The sequence below is a fragment of the Rhagoletis zephyria genome, unplaced genomic scaffold, assembly GCF_001687245.7.
Source record: "Rhagoletis zephyria isolate East Lansing unplaced genomic scaffold, Rhagoletis_zephyria_1.1 Rzeph_scaffold_01009, whole genome shotgun sequence".
Taxonomy (NCBI): Eukaryota; Metazoa; Arthropoda; class Insecta; order Diptera; family Tephritidae; genus Rhagoletis; species Rhagoletis zephyria.
In genome coordinates, this window is record NW_016158093.1 from 125,035 (window position 1) to 139,824 (window position 14,790).

At 36.3% G+C, this 14,790-nt stretch overlaps 1 protein-coding gene and 1 long non-coding RNA gene across 2 annotated transcripts in view; both read right to left on the bottom strand.

Annotated features, from left to right (window-relative positions):
* The window catches only part of LOC108362435 (E3 ubiquitin-protein ligase CHIP-like), a 144,964-nt gene that overhangs the window by 108,567 nt on the left and 21,607 nt on the right, over positions 1 to 14,790 (bottom strand). The gene's annotated exons all lie outside the window — the stretch shown is intronic.
* On the bottom strand, positions 3,936 to 4,893 carry LOC108362433 (uncharacterized). The gene is made up of 2 exons (XR_001847466.1): positions 4,464 to 4,893; positions 3,936 to 4,380 (listed from the first exon to the last, which is right to left on the bottom strand). It is a non-coding gene; the product is annotated as an uncharacterized LOC108362433 (long non-coding RNA).

The following is a 14,790-nucleotide window of genomic DNA, read 5'->3' on the forward strand; positions in this document are numbered from 1 at the left end:
GTGGTTTTAGACCAGAAGTTTTCGAGCCAACTTTAACACACTGGGTTCTACCCGCCAAGTAGCTCCGCATGAGACGCGTTGCGGAATCCCCAAAACCAAAATAGTATTTTAACTTCATGCAAAGTAAGTCATGGTTCACAGAGTCAAAAGCTTTAGAGAAGTCAAGTAGGCATAATAAAGTCCATTGGTTTTTGTCAAATGGTACTCTTATGTCATCTAAAATTTTTAAGATAGCCGTGGAACAGCTATGCTTTGCTCTGAAGCCTGACTGGAACGGACACAGCAGGCTAAATTTATCAATATGGTCATGAACTTGTTCAGACATCAATGTCTCGAAGACTTTGGAGAGTGCGGGTAAAATGCTTATTGGTCGAAAATCACTGGGACTACACGCAGACTTGTTTTTAGCAATTGGTTGCACCGTGCCGACCTTCCATGTATCAGGGAAACATGAAGTTGTGATACTATGATTGATGACATGGGTGAGAGTAGGCAGAATGTACGGTGCAATTATTTTTACAAATTTAATTGGTAAGCTGTCCGCCCCAATTGCATTGGACCTTATTTTATTAATACAAATTGCCACTTCAACTTCTGACACAGCTTTAAACTCAAAGACTTGACAAGCAGTCACAACAGATGAAAGCCAGGATGTAAAGCAAGCATTAACACAAGATGGGGTAACACGATTGACAAAAGCATCATTAAGGTCTTCAGGACTAAGGGAACAATCAGGACTGTCACTAACATGTATACGAAGGTTTTTTAGGTTGCGCCACAAAACATGATTTGGTAGCGAGATATCCAACATTTTGCTATAGCACTTGCACTTCTCGCGCTTTATGATGGCCGTGGTCTCATTTCGGATAAGTTTATATGCACGCCAGTATTCCTCAGTGCGGTTCTTTTTCCAGAGAGAATATCTTTTATTTCGCTTTACAATCATCGCCCGAACCGATTTATTGAACCAAGGGCACGAGGGAGATCTACCATGGTAAGTGCGAGTTGGAACGTGAGTACTATACAGATATAAAACGATCTCATTTAAAAAGCTGAATTTCTCGTTCACTGAGCTCAGACCCCAGCAAGCGGACCAATAAATACTTGATATGGATTGATGGTGATTCCTTCCGGCAAATCCCCAGCCATGTTGTTGCGTATAATAAAGAAGTTGTGAGCATCAAATCTGGACTATTCATTTAACAGCAATTGAGTCACCATAAGCCGGTAATACAAAATCATTACACGTAAGTCAGCCACTTTCTTGCCACCATCCATTGGAAACGAGCTATCCATCAACCGTAAATAAAGATTCCTGTTTGGACCGATAAACCAAGGTCAAGCAAATCATTAGTTTCATACAAAAAAAAAAAAACGAGTAAAGAAATAAAAATCTCAAGTAACCCGATTTTTGCTAACCCATTTTACTCAGTTCAAATGTTTTTTATTCGCACAAGCTCTTGGTAGGTTCTTAATTTTACGGCAAAATGATGAGAGAGATGTATAGTGGACATGTTTGCCATGAGCGAGTGAGACAGATAGTGACGCCACGCAATGAGACGGAGATGCGTCGTTTAAACGCGTGCGAATGAAACAGATACAGTCGCCATACCAAGCAAATGGCTACGCTACCAGTCTGACGCTGCAACGGCAACACTGTAGTTAGTACGTTTCGCTCATTCGTCTACAGCGCACCTTTCCGTATTCGCTTGTGTTGATTTAGTACTGACAACATTGGCTTTTTGGACTTGGATTTTTGTGAATTGGACTTGTTGATTATATACCGGCAACTTTGGCTTCTCTCTTTTGGAATTGGACTTTTGTTGGCATCCTTGTTATCTACCATGCCTACGCGCTACACTTCACAAGAATATGCGAACATGCACCTCATTTATGGAGAATGCAGATGCAACGTAAGTGCCGCCGCTAGACTTTATCGGGAAAGATATCCAAATTTAGAGCGCTATCCGGATCACCGCGTGTTTGTTAATGTGCACCGTTCACTCACAGAGGGCGGCCATTTCCCGAATCAAATACAGGCTGGAGGTAGAGCTCGCTTTCCTTACGAGGAAGAAGTGTTGCAAGAGGTCGCAGATGACATAAGTATTTCCGTTCGTGGAATTGAAGAAGGAACGGGAATACCCAAAAGCACAGCACATCGTATTTTACAAAGAGCCGAAATGCATCCGTTTCACGTACAACGAGTTCAGAGTCTTCTTCCTCGAGATTATCCTGAAAGGATTTCATTTTGTAGAACAATGCTAGAGGCATAATGAAAATCCCCAATTCATCCAGAAAATTCTCTGGTCAGATGAATCTACATTTAAAAAAGATGGTTACATAAACTTACACAATTTTCACGAGTGGCATGTGGCGAATCCANCAACGGCAACACTGTAGTTAGTACGTTTCGCTCATTCGTCTACAGCGCACCTTTCCGTATTCGCTTGTGTTGATTTAGTACTGACAACATTGGCTTTTTGGACTTGGATTTTTGTGAATTGGACTTGTTGATTATATACCGGCAACTTTGGCTTCTCTCTTTTGGAATTGGACTTTTGTTGGCATCCTTGTTATCTACCATGCCTACGCGCTACACTTCACAAGAATATGCGAACATGCACCTCATTTATGGAGAATGCAGATGCAACGTAAGTGCCGCCGCTAGACTTTATCGGGAAAGATATCCAAATTTAGAGCGCTATCCGGATCACCGCGTGTTTGTTAATGTGCACCGTTCACTCACAGAGGGCGGCCATTTCCCGAATCAAATACAGGCTGGAGGTAGAGCTCGCTTTCCTTACGAGGAAGAAGTGTTGCAAGAGGTCGCAGATGACATAAGTATTTCCGTTCGTGGAATTGAAGAAGGAACGGGAATACCCAAAAGCACAGCACATCGTATTTTACAAAGAGCCGAAATGCATCCGTTTCACGTACAACGAGTTCAGAGTCTTCTTCCTCGAGATTATCCTGAAAGGATTTCATTTTGTAGAACAATGCTAGAGGCATAATGAAAATCCCCAATTCATCCAGAAAATTCTCTGGTCAGATGAATCTACATTTAAAAAAGATGGTTACATAAACTTACACAATTTTCACGAGTGGCATGTGGCGAATCCACATTTAATGCGAGAAGACAGATCCCAGTATCGCTTTAAAGTAAACCTGTGGACCGGAATTTTAAACGGCAAATTTATTGGGCCTTTAGACCTGCCTGAGAACTTGAATGGCACGAATTACCTACGTATTTTACGAGAAAATTTACCAACTTTGTTAGAGGACATACCACTGACAGATCGTCGCCACATGTGGTATCAACAAGATGGCTGTCCAGCGCATTACGCAGTGCAAGTAAGAGATTTCCTTGGCCAGGAATATCCAGGAAGGTGGATTGGACGTTCAGGCACTATCTTGTGGCCAGCCCGTTCCCCAGATTTAAATCCCCTGGATTTTTTTATTGGGGCGTTCTCAAAGAAAAAGTTTATTCAAAGCCTATTGAGAGCGTAGCCGAGCTGCGTGAACGAATTTCTCAAGCTTCTGAGGACATCCACTTTCGAGGATATGCCCGGCTAATAAGTAGATCTTTTTTAAGAAGATGTAGGGCGTGTATTGAGGCTGATGGTAAACAATTTAAACATTTATTGTAATAAAAAATGTTGTTTCCCTATCTGACTTTTATTCCAATAAACCTAAACTAAACCCAAGTCAAGATTTTTCATTATTTTATTAATTTTACTTACCTTTGTTGACTTTGGTAAAAGTGGCGTCACTATCTGTCTCGCTCGCTCATGGCAAACATATCCACTATCCATCTCTCTCATCATTTTGCCGTAAAATTAAGAACTTACCAAGAGCTTGTGCGAATACAAAACATTTGAACTGAGTAAAATGGGTTAGCAAAAATCGGGTTACTTGAGGTTTTTATTTTTTACTCGTTTTTTTAGTATGAAACTAAGAAGTATTGTACCATTTTACAATCCTGATTAAATGCGCGAACTTTTAATGGCACTTGCCAAGGCACTTTAGTACATTTTTTTGAAAGGAGGGCCTTTCAAAGTCGACAAATTATAAAAAATTTAAATTCATAGTTTAACAAATAGTCTTAATTCTAGAAAACTTGGGGAAATTGTGTCATTATTTTTTACTTAGGTTCTAGAAATGTTATTTAGGGTTAAGGATCCAAATTTTAAATGAACAAAAATAATAAAAATTAACCACAGTATCCGAAAAATGGTTACAGTTTGACCAAATTTCTAGGTTTTTCTTAAATGCCCATAATTTTCAAACTGCATAGGATAGACTTTTTTTCTGATTTTTCTCATGATGGTTACAATCAATCCTGTCACCCCGTTTCGGCTTGACGTTGAGTTCTGGGACACCCTGTATAATTTAAAAAGTTGTTTAGCTTTTAGACGCCTTTATGCGTAGGCGGCCTTCGGCCGCGTTAGGATTATAACCCTTACCAAATAGAATTCTCCTTTTGGTGCACACCAACTGGGACTACCGCCCAGTAAGCCTTTAGAAAGGATGAGGTAACTAGAATTCCCTTTCAGTGTAGTAAACCTGGGGTTTTTGCTTATTTTCTTTTGTCTTTATCCTTCGTGTATATATTGTGTGTTTGACAGCTCAGCTCCGTCATTTAATTTGCATATACAATCACAGGCGCATGGGTGATTTTCATAGCAATTTTAGTTAATAAATTGCGACGAATAAGTTTCAACTAAAGGAATAAAACAACTAACAACTAATAGTGTGATGTGTAAAGTAAATATAAACATAAAAATGAAGATATTAAGTGGCTGCTTAAAGGCAGAATAAGAGTAATCAGTGTACGTATATTTCGGAAATTTGCAACAAATACCATATTTCCGACATTATTGTTAATTTAGTGGACAGATTTATTAAATTAAATTTTTGTGACACTGTTGTCTACAAGTGTGTGTAAAAGGTTTTTGATTCGATTCACGCGTTTGGGCACAGCAACGCAAAATCGTTGTACAAATTCATAAAGAGTACCCAAAATACCCCCTAGACCGCGCCCCCCCTTCCAATTTTTTTTTTTTTCCTGTCCAATTTCACTAAAATTTTCCCCTCCACAGGCAAACACCGATGGCCTACCAACTGTCATTTTGACGAGCAATATGATTGCAAGTTTTTATGTGTGGGCACTTTGATGTCTTGAAATAAGCACTTGCCGCATGACGCCACAAGACAATATTCTCAAAATTTCGGTGTTTAAAAACATTTAAATCTTAAAAAAATTGCTGAATAATTTCATAAAACGCAATCATAAATAATCCAATAGGAAACACATTCATATTTTAATTTAATATCAAAATTTCATCGATGTTACCACCAGCACGCTTTCTTTCAAATGCAAATATGGCTGTAAAACTATCAAATTGCTATCTATAAAAAAATTATCATGGGAAATAGGCGGTCTCCATTGAAAATATGGAGTTGCCTTTCCATTGCATCGGTTTTTGGCTATTTTCACCAAACTATCATGAATTTCGTGATTGAGAATTCTATTCGGTAAGGGTTATAATCCTAAAGCGCGGCCAACGCAGAAAGGAATTCTACGCAAAATACTGTGGACGCAAGTAAAAATCTTAATTTTTGGCCCCATAGGGGGCCTAGGTGGTCGGGCGCTTAAAAAAAAAAAAACAATACTTCGATAAATAAATAATGATAAATTTTCGGCTGCGGCGCTTTCTTATGAAAATCGATAATGCGATAAATTAAAATTTTTATTAAAATCAATACTTGTCCTGCGTCGCTTTTTTATATAAAACAGTATTTAAATACAAGGTGAATACAAAAACCCCCACTTTTTTACTATTCTCATCATCTGGTAGCACCAATATCTGTGTTCCTTTCCACAACTTCTATGTTATCAATGAAATTTTTATGGAGAATTGTGCACCTTTAAAAGCTACTAACTTTTTAAATAAAAGCCTCCGCGCTCTGGAGTTTTCACTTTTAGAATCGTAAAAAGCTCCTTTATAGGGCCTCATTTTTTTTTTTGAAATTTGGACCGAATTTAAGGAAAATTTTCCCAAAGCATATTTTGTGACATGGTTATCACGACATCAGTGTTTTCCTGTGGACAGGCCCTTAGATAACGAAGATAACATATTTGAAACTGTTGCCCGTAGCTCGTCGTTTTCAATGTGTTCAGAACTTTCAAATTTACAATCAGGGGGACACCCTCTACACCCTTCCCATCCTATTTTTTTTTTTTTAATTTTCCAAAACGGATCCAGGCTTTGGAAAAAAATATTAGGGAATATAGAGGAGCTTTTTCAGATTCTAAATCTGAAGACCCCACCCTCCGAAGGCTTATAGTTTTAAGTAATTCGCATTTAAAGTTACAAAAAAAAATATTAAAATAGAAAATTTCCCTTTCGTTTGATGTGCGTATGTCTATTTTTACTTGCGTCCACAGTATTGTTGCGTAGAATTTCTTTCTGCGTAGGCGGCCTTCGGCCGCGCTTTAGGATTATAACCCTTACCAAATAGAATTCTCCTTTTGGTGTGCATCAACTGGGGCTACCGCCCCAGTGATGTAGCCTTGGCAAAGGATGAGGTAACTAGAATTCCCTTTCTGTGTGGTAAACCTGGGCTGTCGCCCCAGTGATTTCTAAGTGCAAGTGTTTTTTATAGCGTCGAGAAGTATGGCAGCACACATTTTCTCTTATTGTCGGCCATTGTTATTTCTGTTTGTTTGTAAAAAGTGCTAAAACGCGTGGACGAATTTATAAACGCGTTTTACTTAATTAATTGATGGATATATATATTAAAAGTATAAAATACGTACATGAACATTGAAAATATAGTATATCACACAAGAGAGAGAGAAAGCCTCCCCCAACATCCTCACCAAGTTTCATGACGAAACTCCTGATACTTTCGCTGAAATGTCGATTGGTTCGGTTCTGGAAAGCCAACCCCTGCGGCGCTTTTTATTATAAAACCGATAATTCTATAAATAATGAACAATTTTTTTAAGTTGCGCGGTCATTACGTCATTTTATTATTGCTTCCGTTTTGTGTATTTCGGCATTTTTCGTTATGTATGGCAGAACGACATTTCAGTTCAATTGGTGTACAAAGGAAACAAAATTATAGTTTAAAAAACTAAAACCTCCCTATTATAATTGCCATTCGTATTGTCATCAGGTATGTAACTTGAGTATAGAAATCGCTGCATCTTTTAGGCGCATCAATATTACATAGTTACATCACGAGCTAATAAAAGGAAGGTAAAAATGAGGTTGAATTTGGTATTTTTGCAATTTTTAATGTAAATTGCTTAAAAACTATGTCTCCGGAGGGGCGGGCCTTCTAGTCCCAACACAATGAAAACGACGAGCTACGGACCCACAGCTGTGAAATTATTTTTCCACGTATTCTTACGTAGATAATTATTTTGCGACGACTGTGGTTGTAGCCAGATTAGATCTATTTCTATTTTTCCACCGACAGATAAGTTTTCTTCTCTTCTTTTATGTCAAACTCATATAAATTCATGATGTCGCTGACGCGTTCAAAGAAATCATGTCGCTATCGACAAAGCGTTTACTGCAGAACTCCACAGGGCTTGACTTAAGTGCACTTCGACAAGTGTGTGTTTTAGCAAAACTATAACGAATTTTCTCATGAAACTTTACGAGGATGCTAAGAGACAGATGTAATTACATAAATTCTCACTATTTTTACTCTTTTAATACTAGTAGTTAAGTAATTTGTTGTTCAAATTTTTTGCACTTCCATTAGCAAATTTTCATATAAAAGGTGCAGCTATCACTTGCACTTGCATAAATACACGATCATTTCAATGTTCACGTGTGATTTGTGTACATTAAATGTATCTTATTTTATTTTTAACAATATAAAACGCGTTTAACCATTTCACTACTTTTCTTCAACAAAGTAAACAAGCAAAATGGCTGTATTACCCGAAAAGAAGGGTGCTACCAGATGTTGGAAACCTAAGGACACTAAAATACCCAACTTATATTTCATAATGACCTCCACAACATAAGGGTAGGTTTGAATATGTGCTTTTTAAATAACAACCCCTAAAAAAATTTTCAATTATGGCAATTTTTTTTATCAAAAATTTATGTTTTTCTTTGAAAAATACATAATAAAAATCTTTTACCACACGCCATTAAGATTCAATTATTTGTATAACGGAAGAAAAAAATACATAAAAAAGAACAAATGTTATATACCTTTAAGAAAAAGTCCTGCATATACAGAAAGAATTCTACATATTAAGGGTTATGATCCTGAAGCGCGGCCGAAGGCGCAAAAATACTCAGATACGCAAAAATACTGAGAAAGGTGATCTCTGCAAAATGCGGTCAGCCCTTTTTCTTCGCAAAACAGCAAGAGAATTCTACTTTGTGAGGGTTATAATCCTTAAGCGCGGCCGAAGGCCGCCTACGCAGAAAGGTGTTCTCTGCAAAAGGTGTTCAGCCCCTTTTCTTCGCAAAACAGAATGAGAATTCTACTTTGCGAGGGTTATAATCCCTAAGCGCGGCCGAAAGCCGCCTATGCAGAAAGGTGTTCTCTGCAAAAGGTCGTCAGCCCCTTTTCTTCGCAAAACAGAAAGAGAATTATACTTTGTGATGCGGGATTTTTTATCCCAAATTTTCGCCTGCGGTGCTATGGTTTTTGTAATAGAGTCAATATTTCATAAACCTAAAATATGGAGTCAAAAGTTCTGCGATATTGCTTTTGACATTATTAAATTCGTCTGGCAGCAGCAACTTCGGTGCTCAGTTGCAACCCTCGCATGTTTACTACTTCACTACTTTTACAAATGTTTTATCGTGCTTAAATTAACAAAAATACCATATTACTTAAAAGAAAATGGTTATGTGCATTAAAAGTGTGTACAATTAAGCCACATTTATCTATTTCACGCACTTTTGATGATAAAATTTATGCTATTTGCATCAACATATTTGGTGGATTTCGCAACGTTAACAACAAATTACGCGCGGGTTGGGGTCTTCACTGTTAGAATCAAAATACCGGGAAATCTTTAGCTATTTGTACAACGATTTAGGGGTGGGGCGGACAAGGAGGGCCTGCGCATTTTTAAAAGAAGATATCTATATATATAATACACGAAGGCATTTTTTGTGCAGCATAAAATATCTGCACCGTTCGTTCGATTTTCAAAAATGGGGTGTCAAATTAAAGCGCTTGGCCTGTAGATGTGCAAACTGGTTTTATGTTTTCGAAAAGCGTGCCACCTGTTGAACTATTTAATTCAACTTTATAATATTCAATACCATCAGATCCGTACCGTTCGTTCGATTTTCAATAGTCAGGTGTCAAATTAAAGGGCTTAAGGTGCGGGTGTTCAATATTGTTTTACTTTTTCGAAAAGAGTTGCCACCAGTTATGAAATTAGGGACAAATTATTTAAAAAGATAAATCAATTGTTCCAATATAGGTATCAAACGAAATGGTTTTGAAAAGCCTTTATATCTTAACTACGTGTAGGAGGGTTGCCACATGTTTAAAAAATATAATTCAATTTCAATTTAAGGAATTTGGTAAGTGAATAAGGCATCACTATATGGGTGTCAGATAAAAGAGGTTTAAGAAGGTAGTAGTTTGGAAATATTTTGAAGAGGGTTGTCACATATTTGAGAAGTTGATTAAATTATTTTATACCCAAGTTGTATGAAATATTTAAAATGGATGTCAAGGGAACGAGTTTTAAGAAATGTTTAGTTTGACAATTTAGAATTTTTTTGATGTGTTTGAGTGTTGCCCCAGATTAACAGGTTAAATTAAAATTGTCTAACAAATTAAATGAATTACTATACGATGGTTATCAATGGAAATTGGTTTAACATCCTATATTTCAGAACTATATTTAGGAGTATTTTCACGTGTTTAAAAAATAAATTTCAACTTCTTCATCAGTTACTTGAAATACTTATAACAATGTCATACGAAAAGTATTTAACGAAAGTTTGGTTCGAAAGGAATTTTTAAGAGGGTTGCCGCTTAAAAAATCAAATTCAACTTAATTCATCAGCTAATTGAAATATGTATAACAATGACGATAAAAAGATTTTAGTTTGAAAATACTTTTAAAGGGGTTGCCACCTGTTTGAAAAGTCGAATTTGTTTTACTTATAAAAAAGCTACATAAATGAAATATCGAAATATTAGCGTCAAGCGCGGTTTTTAAGAAAACTTTAGGCTGATAATATTTTTCATTAGGGTTGCGATCTATTTTTTTAAGGACATCTAATCTGCAACGCTATTTAGAATTTCCAAAATGATAAGTCAAATTAAAGAATTCGGATTCTACATAGATGTGCGATAACGTTTTATTTTTTGAAGTTAGAGCTTTTTAGCGGTACAGGTTGATTTGAAATTTGATAAAATGAAAACCGACATCATGCGAAACCTGTCATCACTCAGAAATGGTTTAGATAAATAATTAAGAATATTTTTTGAGGTTTTTGAATAGAGTTTAACCTGTTTAAAAAGCTAAATAAAATTTTTGGCGTTTAAACGCCATCCGGGCTTACTAGTCTTATATATAAAAGCGAATTACTGTCCGTTAGTCTCGCTAAGACTCGAAAACGACTTGACCGATTGAATACTTTTTTTTTTTTTTTTTGGTTAGTTTTTTATACTATCCGGATGGTAAAAACCAGAAACAAATAGAGAGCTGCCACCTGTTTGAAATTTCAGTATAAGTAAATTAATGAGAAAAAATAGATATTACAATATGGGTGTCAAAAGAAAGAGGTTATGAAGGCTTACAGGCAAAAATATTTTTGAGGGGGGTTTCCACCTGTTTCAAAATTGAATTAAATTAAATTGGTAAGATAAATTAAATATTGCAATATGGGTATCCAATTAAACAGGTTTAAAAAAGCTTACTACTGAAAATATTTTTGAGTCGGGTTGCCACCAATTTCGAAAATTTAATTCAATTAAGTTAATAAGATAAAGTATGTACTATAATATAGGTGTCAAACGAAAAGTATTTGAAACATTATTGATTAAGAAATATTGGCTATAGGCCTGCCACCTACCAGAGCGGTAAAAACTCGCATACTCGCAAATATTATTTAAAGCTTTTGAAGCTCGCATCAATGTGGAATATTGTAAATCCGTCAAGTTAGTGTTTATTGATGGCAAACAAAGTACTATCATGTTTGGCAATGATATCACCCAATCGAACAATGCACTTAACCTCGAGATAAAAAAGAACAAAAGCCGAGGCAGTTCGTACAAATGTTCCACAATTGATCTAACAAAAAAATATGGCCCACGACTCTTTTATAGAAGCTGTGGATACTGGAGTAAATTTTAAACAAAAAACAAAACCGACTTCAATTCTCATATACAAATTTAAGTATACCGTTATTTTCTTCATGGCCCAATTATCGGATCTACACTCAATTAGTAGGAGACTACCTCTGAGGACCCACCTTTCCTTTAAAAAAGAATTTTAGAAAACATAAAAAAAAATATTCCGACGAATTGGTAAAATATGCAGATTAATAATTAATAAAGTGTTACGGATGTTTTTTTTTTAAATACAAACCTGTGCTTGGGAGTTTATTGATACGAAAAATTAATTTCTGATATCTATTTTTTATTTAAAGAACCGCAAGATTACACTACAAAGCAAATTATATATTTTTTACTATTGTAAATTGTGTGAATTTTCGCAATACAAATATGCAAAGTTTTTAATTTATTACCGATAATTTTTGCACTTTGATAAACTAAAATTGAATGGAATATTAAACTGCATAAAAAAATTTGTATAGAAAGTTGCAAATTAGTAAGCAAATTTATTGAATTTTCCTGAGTTTTTCACAAAGTTTACACATTTGATTTTTATGTGTTTTGGTGTAGTATGAACTATGTTTTTATAAAAAATTATCGGAAATAAATTAGAAACTTTGCCTATATTGCGAAAAATTCACTGTGGCAATACTTTTGTTCGTTACTGTAAGTAAATAAAACTTTAACTTTAAAAAACCAAAAAATAAATAAAATTTTACAATATTTCAAAATTATTTTTCGAATCATAATTTCAAGTAGAGCTTTATAAAGCTTTTATAACACCAAATGTTTATCAAGCTTAGGATTTTGTGTTATCCGGGCAGGCTTATTTATTTAACCGGATAATATATTTTCTTTATTAAGTTTACCCAGTTATCCATTTTAAACTGCTACCTGTACTGTATCAGCGGTTAAAACTTGTCATTTTTTTATTTAAAATTATAGTTATTTTTTTCTTATTGTATTAAAATAATAACGTTCGTAACACTTTAGTAATTATTCCGTATATTAACTTAGTATATATTAAAGACTAGGAGATGACCCGGTGAACTTCATATCATATATAATTTATTTGAATTTCACTTTGATCAATTATAGCAAATCTTCAAAATGCATTTCAATGAGATCACTAATAGCTGTTATAGCTGATAAAAGATTCCACACCTATGAGATGTGCCACGCCCCCTTTTACAAACTTATTTATATGCATATATCTTTCTATAAGCCCCTACCATAGGTATCTGTGCATTTCAAATTTCGAGTTCATGTGACTATAATTCCGAAGTTAGAGCTGATTACAAATTTTCACTATGGGACTATGGTCTTAAGGACTTTTTTTCTTAGAATTTTATGTAGAATCAGAATCTGCTAGGAACGATGTCGAAAAAAAAATTGACCCGCCCTAATGAATATATATATATTAAAAGTATAAAATATTAAAAATATAAAATACGCGGGCCACCGAAATTGCGCATATGGAAACTGTGCATTTGGACATTATTTCGGTTTCAACCGAAACTGTGCATGTATGCTTTATTTCGGTTTTTGCCATATGGGTGTTTCCATCGGAAGGTCCACCACGACAAAAAAAAATAAAAGACTTATATCTGTAGGGGTCTACCCTAGCGTTTTACGTTTTATGCGAGATGGCAACCTCATAGCTGGATTTAAGTTGGCAATATTGTTTTGTTTTCTCTATTCATTTTCTTTATTGTATTGATATTCTTAATTTGAATATGACGCTTTTAAACGTACAAAAAGCAGCAGTATCATTTTGTGAATAAAGCTAGCCGTAAGGTAAAATCTTAACTTCTAAAGAAAACCTTAACGCTACATATCTAACGTATTTACGGGCCGATTTGTCTGATTTTTAAAATATATATTGGCTATGTAAGTAGAATCATGTTTGCGTAAAATGGTCTTCCTAGGTGGCGCCAAGGTCGAGGTATTTCGAAAAACCGTATCTATGGTCCGATTTGGTTCGAATTTGGCGTTTGTTTGTTTGTTTATTTGGAAACTTCATCCTAGCACAACAATTGTACAAAATTATTTTATAGTGTTAGTCACAATTCATAATAACTAACAAATAGAAGTTGCATATTAAAAAGAAAAACAAAGATTAAAAATATTTGTTAAGAAACATAAAAACATCAATAACTATTAAAAATATAGAAATCAAATCTTTTAAGCATTCATATTTTTGGATAGAATTCACAAAGCCATGTCACACGAATACGCATTTGCACAAAATTTTGTCAAACTAAGGTATGTATATCTACTAGAAACAAAGTTTTGATCCTAGTTTTGTGGTGGTAATAAGAACCGTACAAATCTGTACAAATGTACCACTCGTGTGAAGCGGCCGCGACAGAGAGATCGAAGGAAGTACAAGTAAAGTAAAGTACAGTATAGTATACACATCACAATCGGTCTCCCAAGGCACACAAAGGTGCTACAATTTAACTGTAACGGACTCCAGAGCAAGATCGAGGAGATAACTGTCTTTATGGGAAGGCATGGAATATTAATAGCTGCGGTCCAAGAGACGAAGTTGCACGGCAATTCAACCCTGTTGAATTGCGCCGGATACAACGTGCACCGTCGAGATCGCGAGCGAGATAATGATGGAGGTTTAGCGTTCATCACGCACCACACCGTGCAGTATCGTCTCATTGAAGCAGACATCGACCGCAGGGATACCATCCTAGAATGTCAGGGTATTGCCATCCGGTCAGGCGATGTTGAGCTCGAAAGGATATCACCCTGAAATAGGTGCGCTACTCAGAGGTGAAAACCGTATGGTAGTTGGTGACTTCAACGCGCACCACGATCTCTGGCATTCCCAGACGCCATGATCGAACAATCGTCAGCATATGAGACTATATTAACACCCTCTGGTGGCTGAGGAAGCTTTGATATGTAATAATTAAACAGTAGCGGGGACAGGACACCACCCTGTGGTACCCCCTGTTTAATATTACGTGGCTTGCTGGTTTTGTCTCTGAAGATTACTGACGAGTGTCGACCACTCAGGTAATTCGCCGACCACCGTTTGAGTCCCTGTGGGAGTGAGGAGGCCTCTATATCTTCTAGTAGCGTTGAATGACTGACAGTGTCGAACGCCTTGGACAGGTCCAACGCTACTAGAATAGTTCTCTCACAGGGGCGGTTTCGGTTCAGGCCACGAGTTATCTGAGTGTTTATGGCGTTAAGTGCTGTTGTTGTACTATGTACTTTACGGAACCCATGTTGATGCTTCGCTGGGGTCAGGTGGTTCGTGAAGTACGGGAGCAGCAGGGCCTCAAGTGTGTTCGCTACCGGGGAAAGGAGAGTTATCGGGCGATAAGACTCTCCTTTGTTGGCTGGTTTCCCCGGTTTGAGCAGTGGGACCACTCTCCCCATTTTCCAGAAGTCTGGAATGACGAGGGTGGCCATTGACAGGTT